Source organism: Crocodylus porosus, unplaced genomic scaffold (genome assembly GCF_001723895.1).
Source record: "Crocodylus porosus isolate Cpor-Errol unplaced genomic scaffold, CroPor_comp1, whole genome shotgun sequence".
Lineage (NCBI taxonomy): Eukaryota > Metazoa > Chordata > Crocodylia > Crocodylidae > Crocodylus > Crocodylus porosus.
Genome location: NW_017728921.1, coordinates 14,259,164 through 14,268,521, shown reverse-complemented (window position 1 = coordinate 14,268,521; position 9,358 = coordinate 14,259,164). Strand labels below are relative to the sequence as shown.

At 39.4% G+C, this 9,358-nt stretch overlaps 1 protein-coding gene across 1 annotated transcript in view; it reads left to right on the top strand.

The window, feature by feature from the left end:
• LOC109312774 (septin-2) overlaps window positions 1-8,430 on the top strand; it is a 66,177-nt gene extending 57,747 nt beyond the window's left edge. Inside the window, exon 13 of the mRNA XM_019539052.1 lies at window positions 7,575-8,430. The gene's annotated coding sequence lies outside the window, so the exon portion shown is untranslated. The remainder of the gene's footprint in view (window positions 1-7,574) is intronic.
• The last annotated feature ends 928 nt before the right edge of the window (window positions 8,431-9,358 follow it).

Here is a 9,358-nt window from a genome sequence, read left to right as displayed (position 1 = left end):
CCCAGGTCTGTGCACAGGGTGACAGTGGCTGCAGCTGCCAGCTGGGGTCAGGACTGGTGCTGGGCTCTTCCCAGCAGAGTGGGACTGGGCCTGGGCTGCACTCGGGGCAGGTGGTGGGAGTGTGGGCTATGGTGAATTTTTGAAGTGACCATAGCCCACCTTATAGCCTCCCTCAGTCCAGCCCCAGCCTAGCCTGCAGTGGCAGCCCACCCTTGCCCTGCACAGATCTGGAAGCGCATGTCCCCCATGCCCTTCTGGGGTGCATGTAGCGTGGGAGCCGTCCCCCCTCCCCATGCCCCCTGGACAAGCTGCTCGCAGCTCCGTCCTGTGCCCCACCCCACTCTGGCTGTGCAGCCCCAGCCCAACTTCCTCCCTCACTGTAGGGGCCTTGATCTGCACCCCCCATGCCCCTTCCCCCCACAACAGATGTACTAGCCAGATGCTGCTCTGCACGCTGCTGGGTTGTGCTCCTGGCCGCCTGAATCCTGTGCTGCAGCTGCACGCATTCACAGGGCATTTATCGGTGATATTATTGGCCACATCAGCCAAAAAAAGCCAATTGCCGATAATGTCGATTTTCCTTATGTTGGTGCTGATACGATATGGGACTAATGCATTGGTGCACCTCTAATAAGTTTATTTTTTCCTCTTGCGTTAATTAAAATTCAGTTAAACTGTTCTTCATAGATTGTCCTCCTCCCCAGATGTAGAAGATGTTGAACAGATCTCATCCATATCCTTGGCAGAGATTCTACTAGTTAAGTTAGGTTTGCTTGCTTTTTTTCTTCTGAGTAGGTTAAACTTTCACATTCCTCTCAATTAAAAAAAAAAAAAAGTTCTTCTCTCCCCTATACATCAGAGATTGCACAACATGCTTGGATAATATGAGAAGGAGAATGTTTTAGTTATCTAGACGGATAAAAGCTGGAGCACTGAGAGATGAGTCATGGAATCAAATTCAAATATATGAAATATTCACTGATTGCTTTGTGGGCCGGTGTTAAGGAAAGAAGTTTGTTTAATTCTATGGCCACATTTATTTTCTACATATTTATATTATGGCAGATGTGCAGTACCACATACAGTGATTAAAATGTGCTAAACAAGTTCTTGCCATACAGGCTTCACATCCATGGGCAAGATGATGTACAGCATAGAACATACTGTGTCAGACAGACAGCTGTGAGATCATCCTCATCATCATCATCATGATAGCTGATAATCTTTGTGAGACAATGGAATTATGCTGAAGGAACAGGATGGGCATCTGGGATGCCTTAGGGAAGAGCATGGAATTAGGGAGGCACTCTGGAGGTGGTAGAGATGAAAATTGTAGACAAATTGATTGCGTTAGAGCTGTGCAAAAGGATGCGTAGTTTGATTTTTGTTGTGGCAGAGTGAAATTTTGTGAAGGGATTGGAGAAGTGGTGGAGACATGGCCAGCAATCAAGGAGAATGGAACAGATCTTGGGGGATGGGGCAGCCAATATAGACTTCATTAACTCATCCAAATTTCAAGGAAGACTTTGTGTGCCCCTCACTTGTGATTTATAGGAAACAGTCCTGCCTGACATCCTTGGATATACCACTTCATTTCTATATATGTGCCTGCTTTCAGCTTTCAATTTTGCTGCTGTGGCTAATAGTAAACGAAGTCTGATGGGTCTAGAGGGACCATGGATATGATTTCCCTTCCATCTACAAGGCAGAGCATAAGGGGTGGTGCCGAGCCAGTGGACAAGTTGCAGGGTAGCTGGCTTTCAGTGGAAATGTTTCTTAGAAAATATCTAAGTAAAACACACCAGAAAATGTTTGCCATTTACTTATATTGCGGTATTCTTAAGGGTTTATGTGAAGTAGATACAGAATTTTCACAAGATTGTGTTTTTCAGGTTGTCTGTTTGCTTTCTAAAATACTGGGCAACGTGACATCCCTGTAAATAAGTATAAGAGCTCTCTCAGCTCTTGTATTTTGAGAATTCAAGCAAAAGATTATGCAAGTATGTGTGTGGAGAAATAGGTAACCAAAAACTAAACCAGCCATTGCTTTCTTTGGCAATTCAGCAGACCCTAATACAACACAACATATGAATCTGAAATGTTTCCTTTCACTTTTAAAGAAAGATTTAGTAGATCTGCTATTGGAGTTAATGTCTTCTCAGAGCCTGCCTATCTCAGGATCATGGCTCCCAGATAGTTTTTCTTGAAGAAAACGAAAGGATTGTTATAAGAGATGGAGTTCTGTCCTTCCCCTTCCCTCTTTCAAAACTCCCCCACTTAGCTTGCTGCAGTCTGTTTCCACTCCTCATTCCTGCACATCTGGATCGCTGTTATCTTCCACTGGGACAGTTCTGGATAGCTTCAGGGTCATGTTGGGACAAAGACAGTAACTAAACCTAAGCTATGTAAAACGAATATAGCCAGAAGGAACTGCAGTCATACTTCCAGTGAAATCTTTTTAGAAAAACCAAGACATTTTGTTCTCATAACATCTGTAGAAAGTGTGCTGAAAAACTCCATTATGCTAGCAGATTTTTTCCCCACAAATTAGGGAGATAAGAGTGGTATCTTACACTGTTGTTCACTTCTGACGAGCATAACACACGGACAGAAAATAACTAGATCTTATTACAAATGGATGAACATAATTTTTTCTTTTTTTAATGTAAATGCAGTGCATTCTCCTAGCAACCAGTCTTCCAAGTGATGTCTGATACCGAATTGATGTGATGAGAAATGTCATCTGAGGAAGAATGTATCGTGCTGTAGTTTTTGGCAGCTGAAGTCCAAAGCTTAGGGAATGTGAAGCTTAGGCAAATTTTTAGTATTTGGAACAACCACCTGGCACAGCCTGTGGATGTTTTTTATGCTAGGATAGACAGGCTAAGGCTGCACCATTCTCCTCCCGTCCTTTTGGCTTTCCTCAACTTGGAAAGGTGCGTCAGCCTGTCATTTACACAAGTTTTGTTGACTGATTTGCAGCTTGTAGAAGTTAGGGTGTTGCAAAAACTATTGCTTTCTGCTTGCCAGTAAGAGAATATCTGTCTTTCTAAAATATAGAACTTGGTGGTTCATGTTCCCCTTAGACACCAAGTGGTGGTCAGGCCTTGCAATTAATTTGAACAGCAAGGTGTCTTCAGGGATCTGTAAGAACTTCAGCAAGTGACATAACTTTACCCACTGTAAAATAGGAATAGCTGCTTATTTTGCAAGGCTGTTAAGGCTCAAGATTGGTAAAACATTAAACTCCTGGTATGAAAGTCATTATGCAGCTTGAAGTTCTATAATGTTTATGAAGTGCTTAGAGGATTGTGGATTTGTTTTTTTTTTTAGAAAACTATTAATACTTGAGGTGAGGAATATAAAACTGGTCTATGTAGGCCTGTTGAGATAAAAATAGAATTCCAAAACTCAGCCACTTGTATTGCTGCAGATTGGTAGAGTAGTTGCATTTATTGAATGTAGCTGGGACTTCAAGCATCATGTGCTCTTATTCTAATCCTGTCTCTTCCAGAAATTCTCTTTGTGGCCTTGGGTGAATCATTTGGTTTCCCATGAGAACACTGCGAAAACCGTTGAGATACTACATAGAAGTTATTCTTCACTTAAGTGCTAAATAAACCTGAAGTATTATTGAAACCTGTAAAACTCTGCTTTTTCCTTGTTTCTTGAAGCTTTTGGTATGCTGAGTTCCCAGGAATTCAGTGCTGCTTTGGGAAATTCTGTACCAGGAAAAAACATTCTGCTATTTCTCTCCTGCAGTGTGTTCATTTAACTATATAACTTCAGATCTCTGACTCTTCAAAACTCCATTTCCATTCAGTCTAACCTTTCAGTGCTCTTTTGAGGTCAGCAGAAGCAGGAATGGGAAAACGCCCTGTACTTTGTAGACTTATCTGTTCAGTGTAGTGGTTCTTAAAAATTTGGAGGATTCAGTTTATTATTCAGAAGCCATTTTTAGTCTGTCCAGTGGGGTTACGTATGCATTGGGAGCATAAACCAAAATATTTACGGCTTTGCTCTGGAACAAAGGAAGTTTTGAAGTGTTGGACTTCTGATTTCTTTGCATGAAAAGAACTGCAGCATTTTGGTTGAAATGTTTGGAATGATGGAAAAAAGAAGATGGAATGATTTTTCCAACAGTGCAGATGCATTCTTATGTAATAATTCCATATAATTACATGCCCTGTATCTCGGCATCAGCTGTTCTGTCAGTTAAAAAATGAAAGCTTGATTTCACTGAGTGATCCCACATCAGAAAGACTACCCATTGCATCAGATGATTCTTTCACGTTAAAAAGGCCTTGATTACATGATCTTAAACATTGGCGCATTGTAGGAAATGTCAGGGTTTTTTATTTTGTTGCAATGTTATGAACTTGAATTTAAAACAACATCTTCAGTTATCAAGTTCTAATTTTTTTTTTCCTTTTGGAGTTCTAAAAGCTTCTAATGGCTCTTTGCAAAACTCCAATTTAATGAGAGTTGTTAATGGAGAAGGGGAAATATTTATTTTTCAATAATACTTAGAGGTCTAAAGTGAACCTCCTTTGTACAGTACCTCACACGTATGGACTTGGAAATAGACCCCACAAGGAGTAATTACATTCTTTCTTCTCTTGTCCATGTGCACCAGTCTGTTGTCTCTTTGAAATGAGTCTGGACTATGCTATGATGAAAAATGTTCATCATGTCCAACTGTGCAACTTATCACCAGTGCACAGTGCAGGGTGTGGGGGTTGGAGAAGAGGTGCTTACTACTGAGATTCCTTAAGTAAGAGGGAGCCTGAGGAGTGGATTGCTAGGGTCAATCTAGTTTATAAAATAGCAGCAGGGATTTGGGGTAAAACCAAGGGTTCATATCTTCTTAAAACAGCATTTTCAAAACAGCTGTAGTCTTATAACGCAGAGGAACATGACTTCAGTAGGCAGACCAGCAGTAAGCATACTAATTTTACTGATAAAACACAATAAAAGGAAGTTTGACAGCATCTGGACCAGTTCCAGATACTTAACTAATGAAATGTAATATGGGGAAAATAAAAGATGCTTCTGCAGATCAGCAGAACGGAACACAAAATGGAACAAACTTGAAGCAGAGAGATTGACTAGGATGGTGAAATAACAGGAACTTACAAAATATTTAGCATGTGCGAGGCAAAAGTAGCCAGTAACATACGAAGTGCAAAATTAACTTCCTTTTCGAGTTGAAGCAAACTTTTCCTACTGCTGTGTCTTCGAATAGAGGATGTCCTAATGATTTAAATTCTCATGCCTAGGGCCATTCAGAAGTATGGCATATTCCCAAATTTCCACTAATGCTAATTACATGAATGCAGCAGCAATGACCAAAAAAAAAAAATTGAAAATAGGCAGCTGGGATCAGAGAGAGGAAAAGGACTTGGCTTATAAGGCAGTTTTCTTACCTTAAGGATTACATGGTGGAAGAAGAGTGTCTTCTTTATTATTATTGGAGGGAGTTATGGGCAAACATCCTTGATGAGTCGTGGTCTTAGCTTATTACTTTTCCTTTGAAATTTTCAGGTTGCCTAATAAGAATTGTTTTATGGTGTGATCCTTTGAGGGGTATTGAGTCAAAATTATTTAGAAAGATCCTGGGGGCATACTGTTTCAAGCTATGATCTTGTCATAAGATCAGAGCAAGTTCTGACTGAATGAATTAAGCCTCAGTGGGTTATCTTACTGAGATGATACGAGATTTTCCTGAATTGCCAACCCCAAAGTGACCCTCTATGCTTGAGTCAGTATGTAGTCATTGTCCTTCCATTGTGCTACAGGGCAGGACACCCTGTTGTTGGATGTGGTGTAGTCTGTGTCAGAACGCACTAATTATAGATTCCCTGGAACTTCTTACAGAAATTAGGGCTGTTAATTTGGGGGTGATAGCTTTCTGAACGCCAGTATATGTGCATGGGCATTGGCACATAGCAGCCAGCAACCCCTGGCTAAGTGAGATTTATCATATGGCATTACACTGGAAAAACTTACTACATTAAATTTTTTTTGTATGACAGAGGTATTAAAGTTATTTAACCACTTTGGGGTCAAATTGAGGAAAATATGGCAGACTTACTGATCAGAGCAGCAAAACCAGGCATTAGATTTGTACAAGGGAGTGATGAGAATATAACAGATGCCAAGAGTAAAATGTGTTTTCTCAGCAGAGGGAGAAGGAAATGCCAGTGAAATGAATCCACACAGTGAACGCGAGGTGAACTTCGGCTGTTTCTCTAAAAGGGGTTTATAATTATAAAATGAACAATGAAAATCAGATTGGTAACATTTGTAACAACTTGGGTTTGCTTAACTCTGTAAGATAATCAGATCCTTTGGATGTATTTGAAACTCCAGCCATGTTCCTGAATCTGAAATATCAATTCCCATCTCCATTTGGGATATTTTCCATAATGGCCACACTTCTCTTATACCTGCCAGGCAGCTGCACAGCTGTAGAAGTTTACAATTTCTCTTTTCAAGTTGGAATCTTGTTTTAGTGTAGTAGTTGGAGTTTACAGTCAGCTGCCCATGATCTCTGACTTTTTAGAAGCCCAGTGCTGGCTTGTTTCTATGAAATGATGACCAGCTTAAAATGAAGGATGACTTGTTAGCTACGCAAGATGTGCACGATGAGAACTGCAAAGAGCAGAGGAACTTGGCTGTTTTCTAGTTTTGCTTTCCATTCCATGTGATACTCATGGGGGATGCTACCTTGGATCAGTGAGGGTGTACTATGTTAGGTGTTTGATTTCCTTGATATGGCAGTCTTACTGTTTCCTTTTTATGTGTTCTTCAGATAAAGGACTGGATAAAAGCAACTCATTTGTTTGTGACCCAGGAGCTTAGTGGCTACAGATTTTGGGTATTTTAAATTTGGATTCAAATTTGAGAGACCTTTTTAAGATGCCTGACTTTTCAGGAAGTGTTGCACATCCACCCTCATAAAACTGAGCTTCTTTATGGAGCTGCAGATCATCGTCCAAATGTGGAGACAGCCAAAAGCCCAGTTAATTTTGGAACTGTAGACCAATATCTCTTACTATATGAGCAGTTCAGATGGACTCAGAAAAATCTTTCTTTTCCAGTGAAGCATACAACTTATGAATAATACAAAACTTGTTTCCTTTTAACCTCAAATAGATAAGCAGTTGCATTTAGCTTCCTAAAAAGAAATCCAGCTGCACATTGCTGCTGCAGACACTTCATACTCAATGTAAGTCGTCTTACGGGCTGATGGGAGTGTGGGTGTTCGAGAAAATACATAACTAAAAATATATTCTCTGTCCTCTGCTCTTAGTAAAGATTTGAGTGTATTAGATATTTGAGCCAAACTCAATCCAGGAGTGAGCAAACACAATACCCACTAATTTTAGTGAGTTACTCTATTCGTTCCAGCTCTGACATGGGGGTGTATGCAGTGTGGTGAGTAACTGTGTTGGTTTCTGGGTTGTACTATACTCTACCAGGATTGATTGAAAATAGCAAAAAACCCAGCTTTTTGAGTAGCTGAAATATTTATTCTTTCCTAATACATTCTTGTGTTTTTTCACCCACAGTGGTATACAGTTCTCTTAAATGGATCGGTGCTTTATTCTTTTGACAATAATGAACCAGTGATAACACTCAAATGAAATGCTGGATGCTGTGGATCAAGCGAGACCTGCAAAATGAGTTTTGAAGATCATATTGTGCAACAACTTTTTATATATATATCTCTGTCCAACCCTAATCATGGTCTACGTATCTCTTGTTTTTTTTCTTGGTAATAATGTCTTCATACGTATAGGAAGGATAATACACCCTAATTTTTATCTTTTTATCCAAAAATGTCCTGCACTACTTGTATTAGTCATTGTGAATGGGTTTAAGATGATGTACCACGTTTCAGCTAGTTCTTGTCATTTAATGCTGAAAGATTTTGTGAACTGTTTACAGTAAATGTGTATTTGTTTGCACACTACCCTTGCTTTCATTTGCTCTCTTAGTTGAACCATTATATACCTAATTACTAGTTTATCATAACTTTTTTGTCTCGTACGTAATGATACACCTGGGCCATCTGTGTAAGTTGTGCTTTTGTTTACTCTTGTAGCATCATCTCTTGTGGCTTGTATGTGCATCACGTAAAACAAAAGGTTCAAAATACTGATGCTACACCATGATGATAGAGAGGCTGACTTTTTCTAAACCAACTATAGTGCCTTAAAAGTACGTAAACACCCTGCATGCCAAATCACTTTTTTGGGTATCTATGAAGATGTGTCTTCAAGTATGGCTGCACAGTTTTCTATCTAAGGCATTTTCATTGCTCAGCCAAGTGACTGCTGGTATGTACTGAACTTTTTTAATGTATATCAACACTAAATTTTTCTTGGATTTTTTTTTTAATAAATTGAATGAACATTAAACGTTTTTTGTGTTTTATCCTTTCATTTAAACAAACTTGCTATTTAATAACCAAGTCATATATAGAACATGTATTAAAGACTCAAAATATTTATCATGAAGAAAGAGGCTTTTTTCCATGGCTGGTCTGTACACAGACTACATTGAAGTAGTTTAAATCAACTTAAAAATTGACTTTGAACTTAGGCACCTAACCTGCTTAGGTGCTTTAGAAAATTCCACTGAGCTCCTATCTTCTTAATCAGGACAGCTTTAGCAAACAATTTTCTTCAAAGGGATGTGTATTTGGCTTGTATTAAGTGGTGTTAAACTGGTGCTAAAAAGGCATGATATTGTAAGGCTTCATTAATACAGAAGTTGCCAAAGTGAAGTTGAAGCTGAAATGAGCTAAATGGTCATTATTCATGTACTACTTTGTTAAAAACGTCTACCGACCTGTCTAGTGAGAGATGGTTATTTTGGGAGCTGCGGTGTGGGGTGGATATGTGCACTTGTTTCTTATGAGTTGACAAGGATGTGCACTCAACTAAGTTAATATATGATTTCTTGTTAGCAATATTTCTTCAGTGATGTTTCATTATGTTCTACAGCTGTCATAAAGTATTATACTATCCATTTGTGCTCACAAAAGTCAGAAGACTGCTAAGCCCTTCCCTGGTAACTAGAAGGTAATTATACTATAGTAACTCTTGGGCAAAGATGATATGGTCTGAGCAGCGAACTTTCAAAGATCAGTGTTTTGGGGTGCCTGAGTATATTTTTAAAAAGCCTGATTTTTTTTTTTTTCCCAGGAACTGCTGAACAGCTCTTCTGAAAAAGCAGTCCTCCCACTACTTTCCCTCCCCATCTCTCTCCCTTTTTCTGTTTTCATTTCAGTAGCCAAAAAATGAGATGCTGAAAATCACTGATCACTTTTGCAGTTTGTCTCAGAATT